Source organism: Phymastichus coffea, unplaced genomic scaffold, assembly GCF_024137745.1.
Source record: "Phymastichus coffea isolate CEN01 unplaced genomic scaffold, Cenicafe_Pcof_1.1 PCOF00033, whole genome shotgun sequence".
Taxonomy (NCBI): Eukaryota; Metazoa; Arthropoda; class Insecta; order Hymenoptera; family Eulophidae; genus Phymastichus; species Phymastichus coffea.
Window position 1 is genome coordinate 638,986 of NW_026706844.1, and position 18,744 is coordinate 657,729.

At 30.4% G+C, this 18,744-nt stretch overlaps 1 protein-coding gene across 2 annotated transcripts in view; it reads left to right on the plus strand.

Moving 5' to 3' along the window:
• The first annotated feature begins 248 nt into the window (after positions 1–248).
• LOC131663304 (LIM/homeobox protein Lhx5) overlaps positions 249–18,744 on the plus strand; it is a 251,780-nt gene continuing 233,284 nt past the window's right edge. For both annotated transcript variants that reach the window (XM_058933642.1, XM_058933643.1), the window contains exon 1: positions 249–876. The gene's annotated coding sequence lies outside the window, so the exon portion shown is untranslated. The remainder of the gene's footprint in view (positions 877–18,744) is intronic.

The window sequence follows — 18,744 nt, forward strand, 5'->3', positions numbered from 1 at the left end:
GAACAGTATTAACGGTGGTGTCACCGGTGAGGCGGACTTTGAGTAGCATCGATAGCTGGTTGGCTATCAGGAGTCGACTAAGCGCCTCCCTTCCCCCCCGCTTGCATCATCGGAACCAGTGATGAGAATGAGTGAGGAAGAGAGAGAGAGAGAGAGAGAGAGAGAAAAGTGGGCGTAGACGGACCGCGATCGAAGGGCAGGTGCGCAGCCGCCAGCCGAGCCGGCACCAGTTGACTGGCGAACTCGGCGCGAACGCTTCGTTCAAGTTGGGGAGCGAGAGCGTATATAAACGTATAGTGAACTGTCACGTTCACTTTGTAGCAGGCTTATGAGTGTTTGAATAAGTGAGATTGTGCCACTTCGGTTCGGTTGACAAGAGACAGTGAATAGTGACATATCAATAAGTTGCAGCTACAAGCTCGGCTAATGCCAAAAGTAGTGTCGACGGTCAATTGCCCCGACGGCTCGCCTCGCCAAGCAGATTGCTGCAGCGGAGGCTATCAATGAGACCGCGAAGCCTGCGGTAGCTGGGCTGAAGCTGCAGCTCAAACAAGTGCGAGTGTCAAGCGAGCTATCCGACAAATCTGAAATAGTGCCACTTACCTAGCTACAAGGCTGTGCGTTTGTATGCAGAGCAGCTGGGTCAGTAGGGTTAGGGTCTGCAGTAAGCGCTAGTCACGGGACCCTCCGGGGCGTTCGGAACGCTGGTGGCCCCTGCCGCGGCTCCTGCTTCTTCCAAGGAGCTGGAGGGCTACGGGGCCCAAGGGCCCCCCCAAGGGGGGATCGCCCAGGCTGGCCCCCGGATAAGGGTTGCCAGTCTAGGTGCCTCATGCTGCGCCCCCTTGCCTGTCACCCAGGCTCACAACATTGGCATAGGTAAGACTCTTGCTTCCGAAGTTCAGTCATTCTTATTCTCAAACTTCACCTATTCTTCCATGTCCCACATTATTCTTATTGTTTTCTACTTTGCTCCATATATTATTTTACACAATAAATGTGTGTAAAATAATACATCCTAAAATGTCTTGTGGTTTTTTGCACGTCATGTCTACTTACTAACTTATACACATATGTACACGCCGTTACTTAGACACGCACTCGCAAGCAACCACCTACATATCTAATTTTTTGTTACTTCTTGATTCAAACAAATCACGAAATGAAATAATTTAAACATACATACATGAATTTAACTTCCCCGCACGGTGCGCGGTGACTCAACTTTACGAACTCACGAGGAATCCAGCATGCTTAAAATCCTGACCCACACACGTCATATCAAAAAATAAAGTTGCTTATTCACCTTCCTTTTGCTCATGTGCAAGTATCCACACTAACTTGAAATTACTTTCTCGCTTTCGATTTTTACTTAGTATACAAATGTACTATTTATTAACTGCCTTGTGATACCTTTTCCTATGCTTATGAAGGTTTTAAAATCACGTAAAAACTCTGATATGAATAACGAAAATGTGAAATTTATGGTACTCTTATATATTTTTGCTATTAAAAGAACAAAATTGATATCGTTGATGTAATTTCCAATTCGAATTCTATGAGCCAAAATATATGTCGGTAACTATATTTAAGTTCATTTTGTATACAAATTTTCGTCCCCTTATATAGCTTTAAAAATATCGAAAACTCACACCAACGTGTTAACTTTGCAATTTCATTTTAGTTTTGAATTTTTATACATTACTACAGAAAGTTTGTGCAAAGCTCTGCAGGGATTGGAAATAGATGTCAAATAATATAATTAATGTTTATTAAGTACCTAGGTTTACTTACGCTATAAGGGCTTTGCTCTTATAAAAAATAGAACCTAACAAAGTGAAGCAAATTTATTTGGGATTTGATTGGCTGAAAGATAGTCACGTGATTAGCTGTTATATGATTATGTCTGGTATATATATGTAGTATACACTCGCGAAAAATTACTACAGATTTTCGTAAACTAAATGTTTGAAAAGTGTATCAGTATAGTTAGCATAAATTTAATATGAATGATTGATTTAATCACACTAACCTCAAAATAAAAACCGACTGATACCTCAATATATAGAGAAATTAATTAAATTTTACTTTATGCGAAAGTTTAGTTTCGAATAAACAAAGTAGGCAATAAAACATAAATCGATAGATTATCATGGTAAAATATCGTACAGTGATTCGGCTTTATAAAACTACGTAAAATATTAGAAATTTTTTTTTTAAATTCACCGATTACGAATGTGAATGTCCATAGAAATATGTTATTTACATCGTGCAAAATATAATTATAGAAAAGTATAATGATTTTAGAACTTATCTCATATTTTTATTGTATTTTTCAAACTTTTGAATAATGATTTTTCAACACACCTTTAGATGATAAAAACTTAAAACTTTACTGATAACGTTTTTAAATCATTAATATTAACGTAACTGAATATTTATTTTCCAATAAATAATATCGTCAGGTACATCTTATATCAAATCAAGGGAATATTTGAATTTTTATATTTGTCAGTAAAAGTTTTGATCTATATTTGTGCAATAATATGAATGCGAAGAGAGCGCGCGAAGCGCGCTATACATCACTGGTATTTCTAACATTGAAAACAAATGGCGATGTTTCGACATTGAAGTGAAATAATTCAAAAAATTATTACATATGACGCAATAAATCGAAAGTAACTTGGAACTGCATCTCTAGAAATAATTTCTTATTATCTCGACTATTTTATTTAGAAAGAGAAATCGCAAACACTACAGCATTTTTATATTACACACGTTATTAAAATATTTTATTTATGAAGTTTGTAAGGATTGAAAAACTTACAGATGTTTTCAAAGAGAATTAAACTTTTTTCTATAAATAAAGATATTGAAAAAAATTCAAGAATTCGATTTCATAATAATAAAAGAGTTAAATATTTTTTATATTTTAATTCATTTACTATTCCAAAAGATATGATTGAGATATTATTAAAATTAAATAGTTTTATATTTATTGTTAATGTCTATGCATCACATATGTCAAAAAAGATGATTAGCAATACAGAAGAAAGATTATTTTCATCGTTTGCACAAATAATTCAATTAACTATTTTAGAAAATAATAAATATTTATTTTATAAAAATATTCAGTTGAACCTATATATATATATACATGTATAGATTTACCTTAAATAATTTCATAAGTTTCTAAAGAAATATAGTAGATAGAACGAATGTTATACTACTATACTTAGTGCCATAATTGTGAATATTCTAATATTGTTTTTTCTCACTCATAACTATCATCCTATATCTATGGTATTTGAAATAAATGGATAAATCACGCTTTTAATAATTTGACGGTAAATAAGATTTTTAATTTGCATGAATACTTTTTTAACAGTATCAGTTATGTATTTGAAAAATCTCACTATAAATACTAATCATATTTAATGATTTTTCTTAAAGTGTTCCTAAGCATTTGAAAATAGTCAAATTCATTTTCTAATACCTTACAGTAATTAAATAAATTTATAGAAAAATACATTATAATAATGTTTATAAAGTTTTGAAAGTAATGAAATCTAAAAAATTACTCTGATGTTAACTTTTTATTATCAATACTTTATACACATTTTTAATATCTGTAATTCTTTATGGGCTACTTTAATCCATCTAATTATGAAATAATTATAATATTATAATGTAATATAAGCTTATTTAAGTCATTAAATTATAATAACTTTATAATAAAAAATTTTAATTTTTATCTAACTTTTTTTTATATAAAAAATTATATTTATGAGCAACTACAATACAATTATTTTTTTAAACTTAAGAGGATGTTGTAGCAAACCATAACCTATAAATAATGTAGTTTTCATTATATTAAATAAGTTTTGTTTGTTACGGAATATTTTAAGTTTTACATTATCCTTTAATTGTAGTGCATGCGAGAAGATACCAATAATCGGTATCATAAAAAATGATTAAAAAAATAAATATTAAACAAATATTAATGATTAAAAAATTACACGATGTAGACACCCTCAAATAAAAGAATATTGTAGATTTCATTATTATCAAGGAAAATTGAATTAATTTTTAACAAAATTGAAGGACATTCCAGGTGGTTCAAGATTTAAAGTATGCGGGATAACTGCAATTTTTACATAAACTGCAAACTAATGACAATATTTTCTCTCTGAACGTAAATTTCTTACGATATTCCCTTAAATTATTTTCCTGGTTCGTGCATGATACTTTTTTATCATTTTATGATTTTTTTTTTAATTTTGTTTAACCTCGCTCTATTTATGCTCCATCAGTGCTAATCAGCGACGGAGGCTTGCATTTTATGATTGATAGACAGGCTTGAAAAGAATGAAAGTTATTAAAAATTTATATAAATTGTTGATGAAAATCATTCTTTCAAATTTAATTATTTTCGAAAATTTAGAATAATTTTTATTTTTATGTTTTCTTAATAATTTAGTTAATTAAAGTAAGGTATTATAAATTAATTGATATCATCCATACCGTCACGTGTACTCGCTTTATGAAAAACACCAATTATTTTATAATTCTGTAGAATAATAGGGCATTCAGCAAATTTCAGCAAATTCTGATGCAGTTAACCAATGTGATAAATTTTCTTAAATTCATTGCTTTGAGTAGGCATTCCGCTTAATACCGACCGCTGGAACACTAACTAAAGTTGATCTGTTAAAGCTATCTTTAATAAACTAATAAACGATTTCATTGAACTATTGTGTTAATTATTATTAAAGAAAGTGCTATATACTAATTTAGTATGCTATACAGAAAATAAAAAAAATTCTGTAAATATTACATGTAAGTTAAAGTTTTGAGTCATTACATTTATTATTTATTTAAGATTAAAGATGAAAAAATAAAGATATTTGTAGAGAAAGTTACTAAAAAATGACCTAGTTCAACTAAGTAAGTAAAATCCAATAACGGTTTTTTTTTCGACCAAGAAGCAATGTAATATTAATATAATATAAAAATTATTTATTGAAAGCTCTAGTAGCATTTCCAATGACATAACTTTCCTTCTCTGTGATAACAACTTTTCTCCGTACTGCAAGCACCTTTACAGTGGCATCTGCTGTAAGCCTAATCATCACTCACGGTGGTCCTGAACCAACTTTAAATAGCATGGAAAAGCACTACGAAAAAAATCATGGGGTTCGATTCAGAAACACAAAATGTAAGCTCATTTAAATTTTTACAGAATTTCTGAGGGCCGTTTTTGAAAAAACTCATTTTTGAAAAAAGAAATATAAAAAAGTGAAAAAAAATCACGTTTATGTCAATTTTTTTCACGAAAAAAATATTTGCAACGTCTAAATATATTTTTCGAAGCTTAAGTAAAAGTAGTTTTTCTAATTGGTATTCAAATAAAAAATTATTTTTACAAAAAATTCTCTATTAGCATAAATGATACGTTGGAAAATAGAAATAAAAATGACAATTGAGTTTTTGTAATAAATATATTCTTCATAAAACACATAATAAATAAAATAACTTCATATAGTAACGCATAACAATTATATAAGGCACATATATAACACAGTTTATAGTTTTCGAGAATAGATTTCTAATTGATCGATCACTTATATGTGCCTCGAATTGTATTCTTGAACGGCTCTTAACAATTTTTCGGCATAGTTTGGATGAGACTCATGAACTTTATATTTCGCCCAAATACTTTGAAAATCGGAATGCAATGACTCCAAAGCTTGTTCGCTGTAGAAACCAAGACCTCTTCCAACTTTGGCACAAAAATCAGGTACATGAAAAAAAACTGCATGAACTTTCGGCGTGATTGAAATATCCAAAGCAATATAACTACTTCTAAACTTAGCGATACAAGACCGAAAATCAGGTTTAAGCACAGAAGAAAAACAAGAGTCAACCACGATTCGGGAATTTTGTAAGCACTGAACGTATTTCAAGCAATTGATACAACATTTCGCTCGTAATAAATCAACACTATTCAAAAGTTTCTTACAAGAATTTCCGGCAAATGCTGGACTACCGTGCACGAATTCACGAGTTACATTACAATCGTGAGCCCACTGTAAGCTGTCTTTTTCGCAACAAGAGAGCATATCTTTATATACAGTATTTACAACGCCAATTAAAAGGTGTAATTCTGGTGGTGGTATTATATCAATGATTTTCATATTGTTGTCTTGTGATGAAAACACTGGGTTATCTGTACAGTTATTATAATTTTTAGCATTTGTTTTAATACTTCCCTTTTTCTTCCAGGAACAGGCACTATTTTCACAATTTTGAATAGTTCTATAAACTCCACATTCATTGAGATTATTTTTCGATGCAGTGCACCACGTACAAGGATGCATGCTTGAGTGTGCCATTATACCTGTTAGAACATTTGCTAATTTCAAGTCCGTCGCTATTATACTTTCAATATTTTTAATCTTCAAAAGTTGCCATAACATCAAAGCATTTTCATAATTTTCTTGTGTGTGTGCGACCAAGCCAAGCAATAATATTTTTTTCACACCTGTATCTTTAAACTGCTTTGCAGCAATACCATCCCTATAACTTTGCCGTGTATTTTTTCTTGTTTCTATAATACTGTCATCGTCGTTTTGTATTGAAAGAGAGACTTTTAAGAAACCCCCACCTCCGTCTATTCCGAATTTCAAGTGTTTATTATTAATATTTCTTTTTTCTACAATTGTGCTTACTAATTTTTTAACATTGTTACAAAATACGAGGGTTTGGGAGGAAATAGTTCTTTTTCCATTCGCTATATCTGTTATATCACAGTTTTTGACTTCAAAAAAAGAATCGAGTGTGTGATTTAGTTTCTGTAATTTAGTATTCAGGTTGGATTCGAAAAATTTTCTATCATTCGTTGCAACTCGAATAGCTCTAGCACAACGTTTAGCTTTGTTTGATGATAAATTGAGATCTATTGAAATTTTGTTAAAGTCTTCAGCCGAAATTTGTCGACAAAGTTTTTTACCTTTTGGCTCAGATTTATTAACTTCTATTCGCATTCTCTTTCCGTGAGTTTGGGATAATGCTACTAGTTTACCTTTATCAAACGATGTATTTGTTTCTTCTGTTATGTTTTTAATCAATTTACAAGCCAAATGTTCCTTTTCTTTCAAGGTCAAATCTTGTGTGACACGTTCTATTTTTTTATAGTTCATAACTTTTCGACAAATATGTTTTCGTCCATAAGTGTAATTCCGTTGACACTTGGCACATTTTCTTTTCTCTTGGTTTGCAGTGTCATTTTTATTAGATGTAGCACGATTTGATCTTCCAATCATACACAAGCCGCACTGACAAATATTACCATCAACATTCCTCGTATTACGAATAACTTTTTTGAAACCAGAATAATCTGGCAAAGTGATTTTAATTGTACTATCACCATTTTCTTTTTTCTTCGCAGCACGATATACTTTAATTTTACATGAACTACAAATAGCACTGGGTAAATTAACATCATTAACATCATAACTGCAAACTTTTTCAATCTTTAACAGCAATGCACCAGCAATATCCCTCAAATCATTTTTCTTTTGTAAACACAACAAACATATTTTCGATCGATTTTCTTCGTGGGTTAGAGCGCGACTTTTTATTTTATGCGTATTCGCGAAAGACTACAATACTTCTCATGCATTGACGCGATCAAAACAGAGAAATAACTTCCACAACACACCTGACAATCGAGTGCGACGCTCTGTTTCAACATTTCGACGAAGACTGATATATTGATACGTACTATAATGAAAAGATGTACATCATTTATGCTAATAGAGAATTTTTTGTAAAAATAATTTTTTATTTGAATACCAATTAGAAAAACTACTTTTACTTAAGCTTCGAAAAATATATTTAGACGTTGCAAATATTTTTTTCGTGAAAAAAATTGACATAAACGTGATTTTTTTTCACTTTTTTATATTTCTTTTTTCAAAAATGAGTTTTTTCAAAAACGACCCTCAGAAATTCTGTAAAAATTTAAATGAGCTTACATTTTGTGTTTCTGAATCGAACCCCATGATTTTTTTCGTGGTGCTTTTCCATGCTATTTAAAGTTGGTTCAGGACCACCGTGCACTAATAAACGATAATCTTGAACGTTCTCTGACTGAATGTCTGAAACATCTTTTGCAATTAAAAATTTCTCTTTACAAGTTCCTTGAATAGTGTTAATATAATACACTATATTTTGCTTCTATACTAATTTTTCTCCATTATTTCTAAAATACAAGCTGAGATATTTCTTTAATCGCTGCGTACCTTATCTAAATCTGGAAGTGGAATCCTAAAACTATTACTAATAAAAACGAGTTCAAACTTGACATTGGAATCGTCAAGCATTCTATCTGTTTGCCTCTGTAAATTAAACTGAACGATTTTTTCTTCAACAACCTGATTCTAAGTTGAGCAAAAAATTTCCTGGATTTTTCCATCATCAGCTAGAAGTATGTTCGAAATGATATAATAAGTAGCACTGGTAGCTCAAAAATATTCAGGTAAAACTTCAATCGATGACTCACGTTGTTGTTGATCTTGGTTTACTCTCTTGTCCTCTGCTTTGAGCTTCAGTAAATCTTGCAGTTCTTTTTCTGTATTCAGGTTCAATATAACATCTGGTGATAGAACGCTTGCTAACACCATTTTTAGTTTAATCTCAAACATTACTTTATAAGCACTGCAATCCATTCCAGAATGGTGTCTTCTATTCTTTCTGAATTACACAAATCTCAAATCTTCAGATGTAAACATTTTTTTGTCAAGTACTATAACATCTATATGTTTAGGTTATTGCTTTATTGAGTAAAACGAGTTAATGAAAATTTGTTTCTCTTTACCATCTCTATCGAAATATAGTATTGTTTTATTGTTTCCAAAGTAATCATTATCCTAATATATTATCTTATAGCTGTTCATTTACAGTATTAGTATTTCTAGGGCACTCGTTACGTTAATTGAAAGTGCTTCAAAATTGATGAATTCTGATACTTTATCTAACTTAGTAAATACAGTTTCAATAGATATATAATATTATTTGTTTATATTTTTCAATTCATCAACTAAGTTTGATGCTCTTATTAACTATATATGCCTAATCTCAATATTTTTAGGATTCAAGCAATAGTCGCAGCCTTTATAAGCTATCAGGCTTTTTTGTTGTTTGTCTGTATTTTTGTACTTCAGTTATTTAATTAGCTATATCTGTGATTAAGTTGATGTTAAAGCTATGTTTTAACAGTTTTAAAAAATTGTAATTAGAGATACTAATATGGTTTCTTTTGTAATAATGGTTGCAGTAATCATTTGCACATATGTAAGTTCTAACATCTAATATTAGTGAATATGATTTTATATATTAATCTTATAAATTATATAATTTTAATATAATATACAATTCATACAACATAATCTTATATTATATATCATTATGTATATCTAATTATTATATATAATATAATTTTAATATAATCTTATAAATTTAAAACTACGGTCAGGTCGTGACTGTATGTCAAAGTGGTCAACTTGATACTTGAAATTCATCTCGCATCTGATGATAGTTGTTAAAAGTCTAATCCTTTCTTTGGCACGTTATGTTTAGGTACTTCACTATCACTTCTCTTTGGTGTTTTTGTATTTATCGTCGATAAAGTCTTCTATCAGATCTCTACTACCATGGGTAATAGAATTATGAGCATCGTGGAAACAATTCATCCTTATATAGGCAAACCCGAATCGTACTCCTTTGTTATTGTTATAAGTTTGTGCTTATTACCAAATTCAGCGACTCCATATCGTTTAATAAATTGGTAGTCTCCAGTTTTCTTCCTATATCCAGGCTGTTTCTTATCTTAAAAGCCTTGTATTAATTGCAAATACTCTTTTTTCTTCAATAGAAACTTATTATCACCTTTAGATAATCGCAGCTCTTTTACACACTCGTCAATATTCTCCTTAATGGCAACGGTAGAGCAGTTCACATTTGAAATGCTGTTAATAAGATTAAAATAATATTAGTGTAAAATTTATACATACTAAAAATATAGTCACTAGTAAAATTATGATATATACCATTGTAAAAATAAAAAAATCAACTACGAACGTTAATGCGCACAGGCAAAAGGAATCAATAACAAAAAATTGTTTTAAAAAAAAGTTTAGATTTAACAATCTATCTATAAAATTTATGGCAATCGAACTTGTAAATAAATTTTGAAAAGAACTGTAAAATAAAGAACGTGTAAAAGAATTTATTATATAACATTCGACTAAATAATTCAATGAAATTGATTGTTAGTTTTTTGAATATAGCTTTAACAGATGAACTTTTAATTAGTACTAGAACGGCCGGCATGAAGCAGATTTTCTAGTCAAAGTTATGAATTTTTTACGAATTAATCGGTTTGCCTGTCGAACGGACGGCATTCTACAGAATGCCTAGTCAAAGTTATGAATTAAAAAAAATTCATCACATTAATTAACAGCGTCAGGTACTTTGAAGAAAGCCGAATTGACCGCAGCGACCGTGGTCAAAACGTTAGACTTGCAAGTCTGGGGCTATTGGTCCCCGTTCCCTTAAGTTTAATTTCGTTTGTAAGGATTTATTCACATGTAACAATTCTATTTTTACATTGATTTTACTATTTTGAAAAGTTTAGGAACACTTTAGAGAAAATCATGAATTAAGATTAATAGCCGGCTTGACTTACAAGTAACCCTACCCAAGTGTCACTCATCGATTTTAACCAAACTTGGCACATCGTTAGAGCACTAAAAAATATTGAACCCGTGTTTTTTTATTTTGGCCGAATCCACTGTTAAGGGGTAGAAACCACCCCTAATAACCCCTAACCAGGCTAACCCACCTAACTCTGGGTAGAGCGAGTTTGATTAATTATTTTTTCACAAGAAAGTTAACTTCTCAACCCGGATAGGCTAACCCATTTATAACCTGATATAACCGATCCCCACAAATCACTATATCCCTTATACACCATCCCTATCAACCCCTAAGCAGGCTAACTCACCTAGCCCTGGGTAGAGCGAGTTTCATCAGCTGCTTTTCTATAGGAAAATAAAGATCATAACCAGAGAAAGGTCAACAAAATTTTACTTTGTAATAAAACTTTTGTATAAAAAATGAGTTAAAACCTGTAAATTTCATAGAAATAAATAAAACCGCAGCCAACTCGTTGGAAGTAAGCTTCTTCAAATAAAATGTTCATTCGCAAGCTTTTTTTTGTAACAACGACTATACTTTTCTTGTATTATCTTTGTATTTTTTTTAAGGTTTAAAAAGTTGAAAAAAATCTTTTGACCTCAAATATTTTGAGAATAACAGTAACTGTGATTTGAAATTACTTTTTGAAGAACCGTCGACATTAGTGTGACCCAATGTGCACCGCGTGGAGGTTATCGATCGGATTTTGCACATCATTTGGCCATGAAAAGGGCCGTTTGGAATTTTAAAAGATTTTTTATAGTAAGTGGAGTTCGTTTAAATATCATAAAATTAGTGAAGACAAAAGTAACACGAAACAATAAAAAATGTACTATTATTTAAAATATAAAATATTCATAATGAAATTACTATTATTATTTTAATATTTATGTGGAATTAACGTATTGCTTACAATAGTGTGGTTTATCGACATTGTCAAGAGCAAAAAAGTGGTTTATACAAAGACATTTGGTGCACCATGCACATGTGACAATCCCAAATAGAATACAAAAGTGGCATTTAACATCAGTATGTTGAAAACAATACTGAACAGGGATTTGCCAACTATTTGGTTTTTCAAGTACGTAACCACTTTTGTACCATCCATATTTGAACATGTTTGTAAATCGTGGTGAAGAAAACTGGTTATGCGTAAGAGATTGTAATTTAAAAATGTTATTACGTAAATGTAAGTTAATGCTAAAATTGTACAACATAACTATATCTGAAAAGTTTTTTACAAAATTTTTCCAAGGTCTAAATCCATAGACATCTAAAGGCTGTATCATTCCCGTCGTTCCAGCAGGTATAGTTTTAATTTGAATATTTTTCATACCTGTATCCAATTTTTCAATCACTTTTTCATTTTGTCCAGTCCAAGAATCTAAAATTAATAAACTATCCGTATCAGCTGCAAGTAAAAAAACGTTTTTAAACCATTCAGTTACAATATCAGATGTTAGTTTTCCTGATTTTGAAGGTAAAACATAAATATTATCTGCTTTATAAATAGTAGATTGTACCAATGGTCCAAATTTACCATCAGGTTCTTTTAAAACTATTAACAAAGGTGAGTGTAGTTTTCCATCTGCTGAAACGATTGGCTGAATTGTATAACTATGTGTTAAAGAATTTATCGACTGTGCTAGACATTCTACTTTTTGGGTGCTTATGATTGATAAAGTACGGCCAGCGTGAACCTCTAGATTAAACCCTGATTGGTCAGAATTATAAATATTTTTTTTACCTCTTGCTTCCACTTCTGACCATACCTCGTCTACAAATTCAGAAGCTGCTTGTTTCAATTCGTATTGATTTGTCAACTGTGCAGTAGTAACAAACTTATTAATTTTTCTTGAAACTATTCCATGTTTCACTTTAAAATTATGCACCCATTTTGGCGACGCTTTAAAATATTTTGAAGCTAATTGTACACTTTCTTTTGCCAATAACCCCAATCTTTTTAAATCGATATCATGAACAGGTAAACGATTTTCAGTAGCATTATTGAATTGCTGTAAAACGTATTTTGAAATATTGCGTAACTTTTCTAATCTGGATCCTCCTTCTTCTATTTCTTTTTCCCATCTGTACAGCATTCTCTCATGTTTTACCATCTTAAAATTTCTCTTTACTGAATCCAAACTTCTCCTTTTTTTAGTACTACTTTTACGCCAAAAAGTAACTGCTCGTTGTTTATAATCCAAATCGACATCCTCTGATTGGTCAGAAATTTCTTTTTCTTCATAGTCATCGAAATCTTCTTCTACTTCATCTTCCACGCTTATAGCATTAGCTTCTACGTTATCATCATAGTAACATAAAGTTTCGTAATTTTCAACAAAAATTTTAGTATTCGATGAAACTTTTATTAGGTCTGTTAAATACGAAGCAAAAGATCGTTCTTCATCTGTTATTTGACTTTGGATATTATATGCTGGGTCATTAAATGCAGAATACAATAAATTCAAAATATTTTTTGGGTTCATCAGCATGGTGGGCTATTTGAATTATTATTGAATAAAAAGAAAGAAAAAGATACTCGTAAGTTATCAAATTATTTATTCCACACGGTTCTTCTGTTTCTCTTTGAATTTATTTCTTATAAGTTGATATAAAAAATGATAGTAGATAAATTTATATCAGGTTATAAATGGGTTAGCCTATCCGGGTTGAGAAGTTAACTTTCTTGTGAAAAAATAATTAATCAAACTCGCTCTACCCAGAGTTAGGTGGGTTAGCCTGGTTAGGGGTTATTAGGGGTGGTTTCTACCCCTTAACAGTGGATTCGGCCAAAATAAAAAAACACGGGTTCAATATTTTTTAGTGCTCTAACGATGTGCCAAGTTTGGTTAAAATCGGTGAGTGACACTTGGGTAGGGTTACTTGTTAGTAATATTTATTGTTGAACTCAAACACGGCAGTAAAAAACTGTTATTTTAATTTTAAGTTATTTTTAAGATATCAACATAGTGCACTGACAATCTTTTTTCGATGGGGTTACTATTGTAACGTAGAAATGTATAAATATTACCTTTCAATATTTTGTACTCTACTTTGGTTTAATAAATAAATAAATAAATAATAAGATTTAAGAAGAAGTGTAACCATGGTTAGGAGAAAATCTATCTATAATATATATAAATAAATATATAAAATAAAAATAATATAAATATAAATTTTTTTTATTTTCAGTATAGAGAGCTGACAATATAAAAAGTATTTATGTATTTTTTTCCTTTATAAAGTATTTCACTTATTTCAACGTAAACGTGATTGTATACTATAATTTAGCATAACAATATACCTATTGAAAATCATCTGCAAATCATTATGTTGATCATTATGTTGCAAATGAGTTAAATAAATAATTATCCAATAATATAGCTTTTCGAGTACCAATGAATGGATAATAAGTTTTTTAATACATGTACATTGATATTATCAAAAATGTCGTACACTTCCTGTAGGGAGGGTAGAAAGTGCGAGAAACCATTTACGAGAGGTAATCACTATGGACTCCTAAAATACATTTCAGACCATCAATAAAGAAATTATTAGATAAAGAAATAAATGTTTTCAAAAAAGTCAAAGTATAAAAAAAATTGAATTTCTTAAAATAGATGTGACAGACAAGAAATTGTTTTTTAGAATATTATTATTTTTAATATATTGGAATTGTGAATTGCTCAAATATTATTATTAAATCAGCATGGGGAATGCACATACAAATATAATATATACATAATATGTATTAGGTAATATGTATATATTATTTATGTTAATGGTGAATAAATTGCTTCTATGCAACCTATTAATAAATGCATCTAATATTTTGTTCAAAATGATTATATAAGAATATTTTACTTTGAGCAAGAAAATAATAAATGATTTACTTGTATCTGTAAATAGATATGTTGAAGAAGAATCGAAAATTTAGTAATTTCAGGAGAAATACACTTGAAAAATAATTTTAATTGAAATTTAAGAATCTGGTTTTCGTAAATGTTGATTACGGCTGATAAAATAAAGATATAAAAATAATTTATCTACGGTTGAAACTATTTTTACAAATGTATAATGGATATTGGAAATCTTTAGATACAAAGGTAGCTAGTACAGTGGCAGCAACTTTCAAAATTGATACACTGTCGTTGCCGCGATTCTCAATAAAATCCTTAATAATATTTACTTTACAATAGAGAAATCGTAATCTTTCGGTGTGGTGACATAATTACTGTCCGAATCGATATTGAGTAGGAGTAAACCTCCGAGCCTGATGATCACGATTCTTCTGAAATTAAGCATACTTTTTTCTTCCTAATCAGTCGAAAATTCATAGCAATAATTCATTTAGAACATTAAAAAATACCGAATAAGTTGATGCATCACCTAACGGCAGCATGCTGGACGATTAGCTTGCGTATCATCTTTGAGTGCAAATAGAAGTTGTCAGATTCCACGGCATTTTTGCAATCAGAGTGCAACCGAGGGTTGTTGCCAAGCGAGATCTTAGAGTTTGTGTACAAGTGAGATGATTTTTGTAATAAATAGAACAATTGTCATATTTTACATTTGATTTATTATAGAATCTTCAAGTTTCTTCATTTTTTATCGTATCACTATTTTGTTCAATAGAACCAAAGCCAATGACACATATACTAGTGAGATTATGTTTTTTTAATACATCTTTAAATTTAGATAAAAATCAAATAGTAATAATACTAATTTTTATAGTTACAATACAATTATTATATTTAATTGATGATTTTTTTATACTATTAATATTTTTTTGAAAAAGATTTTTATTAGCGATTTGGATAAGTACATGTTTCAAAATCAATAATATAAATGGTACTAGTAAATTTATGAAATAGTTATTTATTTATATTGAGGAGGATATGCACGATGATACTTCAGGAAGATATGTGTCCGACTCAAAATAGTATCTAGTACAAGATTGGGAAAGCGAGCAAGGCAATCGCTGAGACTTATTATCTCGCATTGACATTTTTTTCTCTAGTTTAAATCGCAGGGAGCCTGCTTATGATGTATCAAAAATTGTTTATTCCTGACTAGGCCATATTCTAGTTTCGTATACGTAAGACTAAATACATATTCTAATATTGCCGATTATGTGATTTATTTTATTAATACAAAATATAACTTTTATTCTTTTACCTGTAAAAATAGTCTGCAATAAACAATTATACATATAAATTTAAAAATTCAACTTCTAGTCAGATTCTACTTTAAAACATATAGGAAATATCCGGGCAAAGCGAAGCACCAGACAAAACGGAGTACCTCCATGATTTTCTTTTTTGAAATACTTTCACGTCACTAACTAACAGCCATCTTATAAGTACCCTTCAAGGGTGTAATTTCAGCTGTTTACACGGAAATTCAGTCGGTATTACAGGTTAAAGACCGTCATTGTTTTTACTACATATAACAATTACAATATTATCGCTTTGTTTACTGGCAGTTTGAATAGTGTAAAGGTAAGCACGTATCGATAAAATCTAATCCTAATATCATCTAGTATATCTTGTAAGCTTATTAAAATACTTATTAGATTTTAATTTACATCAGTTCTATTCATTTAATATCAAAAGTATCAAAATATCATTTTCAGGCAAAGCGGGGTACCCCATTTTTTTTAAAATGAAAAATACATAAATAAATGGATATTGACTGTAGTCTTAAGTTTTCTTTAGAATAATTATTGGATAATAATCACAATGTTAAGCTAGAAAATATCTGCAAGTTTGCGTTAGTATACGAAAATAGAGAACGTCGTAACTTTAGAGACGTTTCAAATCTTTTGAAATCTATATATTTTTTAAGAGAAACAAGAATCTATCGTCAAAATTTGGTTCATATGCGTGCGAAGGAAATATTATCAATTCTCGTAGATATGCTGCTTTGTCCGGCTTTTCTTTTGAAAATTTGGAAGTTGATTTTTTATATTTAAGGGCTCTGAGAATGAGTTTTTAAAAAATTGACATTGAAAAATATATAACAATACATATTTAAATAGGATTTTTGAAGACCGACGTCAGAATTGGAATTGTCTGTGTTAGTAAACAGTCACTAAACGATATTAGGATTAGTTACTTAACGGTTTTTTAATTACATAGATCAACATAAAATTTCTTCAAGAATACCAGTAATGCACCCCAAAGAATTTCGATGCACTGAACATAAATCCGTCCTTGAAAAATTATGTCACATTTTCTAGATATTTTAACCTAAAAGTGCAAAAAACACATTTTTAGCTATATTTGAGCTTTTACTATATCACGAGAAAATTTTTATTCTAAAAATGACTCATACCTATTTTTCAAATTTAGAATTTTTTTTTCATTGAGATCGTCAATTAAAGTTAAGTATTTTAGTGGTATCTTAATATCGCACAGATCATTGTTCTATCTAAGCCAATGTACCAGAACTTGCAGGTGACATTGTATGCATATAAATATAATATAAAAATATAATATAAAGGTTTTTTGGGTTGCTGATCGCGAATCCGAGGTCGCTTGACTTCTATCACATCAAGTTCAAGGTCATTTTTAAATATCACTATCAATCACTGTTTAAATACACTCGCATACCCCCTCTATAACTATAATCTTATTTCCCTTGAATCATTCCACTGCCATTCCTCCTGCTATAGTCCACTCACTTACCTCCTACATACAAGTACACTCTGATTAACTTCATTTACATACCTCCTGGACAACTCCACTTACATACCCCTGGATAACTGCACTCGTATTCCCCCTGATTAACTTCACTAACTCAACCTCTGGATAATTCCACTCGCATACTCCTTAAGTACCCTCTGATTAACTTCACTCAACTTTCCTATGCCAATTTCCACTAGCCTTAAATTTTGTAATTTGCAAGGTAACAATTGCTTAGTTTTCTCATCTATCACTTGATTTGTGAAATGTTTTTCTCTTTGTATCTAGGATTCTACTTCCTGATTCTACTTCCTGAACATATTCTTGTTCCATCGTCCTTGATATCTCTTTTCTATTTTCTGAATAGCTTGGTGAAATTTTTCTCCTTACTCCTCGTTCCGATCTCCAAGATTTTCAAGGAAAGAATCTAAGTGAGATTTCAAGAATGTACTTTTAAGCTCATGTTACACCCTAATTGTTTGTAACTGGTAAACATATTCTTAATTAATATTTGATAGTTTTCTATTTTTCTATTGCCTAAAAATCCTACAATAGCCTTAAAATTGATCCCTATCATACGCTCTTTTTTCATCATTATAGGTTCAAAATCTTTCGATTTTATTAATTTTCTTTTGTCAGGACCTCTAAAAATTTCTCCTTTTATCTTTGCATCAGACAAATCTGGGAATTTATCCAGTAGATACTTGAAACATTTCTCACTTCCTTCAAATGTCATCAAGTGCTTTGACGAATTGCTTTATCAATCCTAACTTAACGTGCAGAGAAGGTAAAAGTATTCTATTGGATCACAAAGTGGATTTTTTAGAACATTGAGTGATCCTGAATTAAGAGACTCGTGTAATGGTCAATCAGACTTTTACCAATGATCTGCAGTAAATCTACTGTACCACAATTAAATATAACAGGGAAATTTTAGTGTACCCTAACTGCTGTCTAAAAGTAAAGTTATTATCTTTAAATCAGAACCATTTATGTTGGTGATATTTAATTTTCTCTAAGACTACTTGCATATTCTTATAAGACTCTTTCAAATACACTGAATGAGCAACAGGAATTGAAGCATATTCGTTACCATTATTGAAGATAATAACTTTCAAAATTTTTTTAGAAAAACCGATGCCATTCAGAACGGTTATAGATAAAGCCTAATTTCATCATCAAGTCATACAGGTTGTGACAGTAGTTTAATTGATCTTTCTCTGCGAAGAATTCAATGTAATCTTGCTCTCTGTTCTTGTACCAAGAAAAAGTTGTTCCTAGAGACAACAGATTCGTC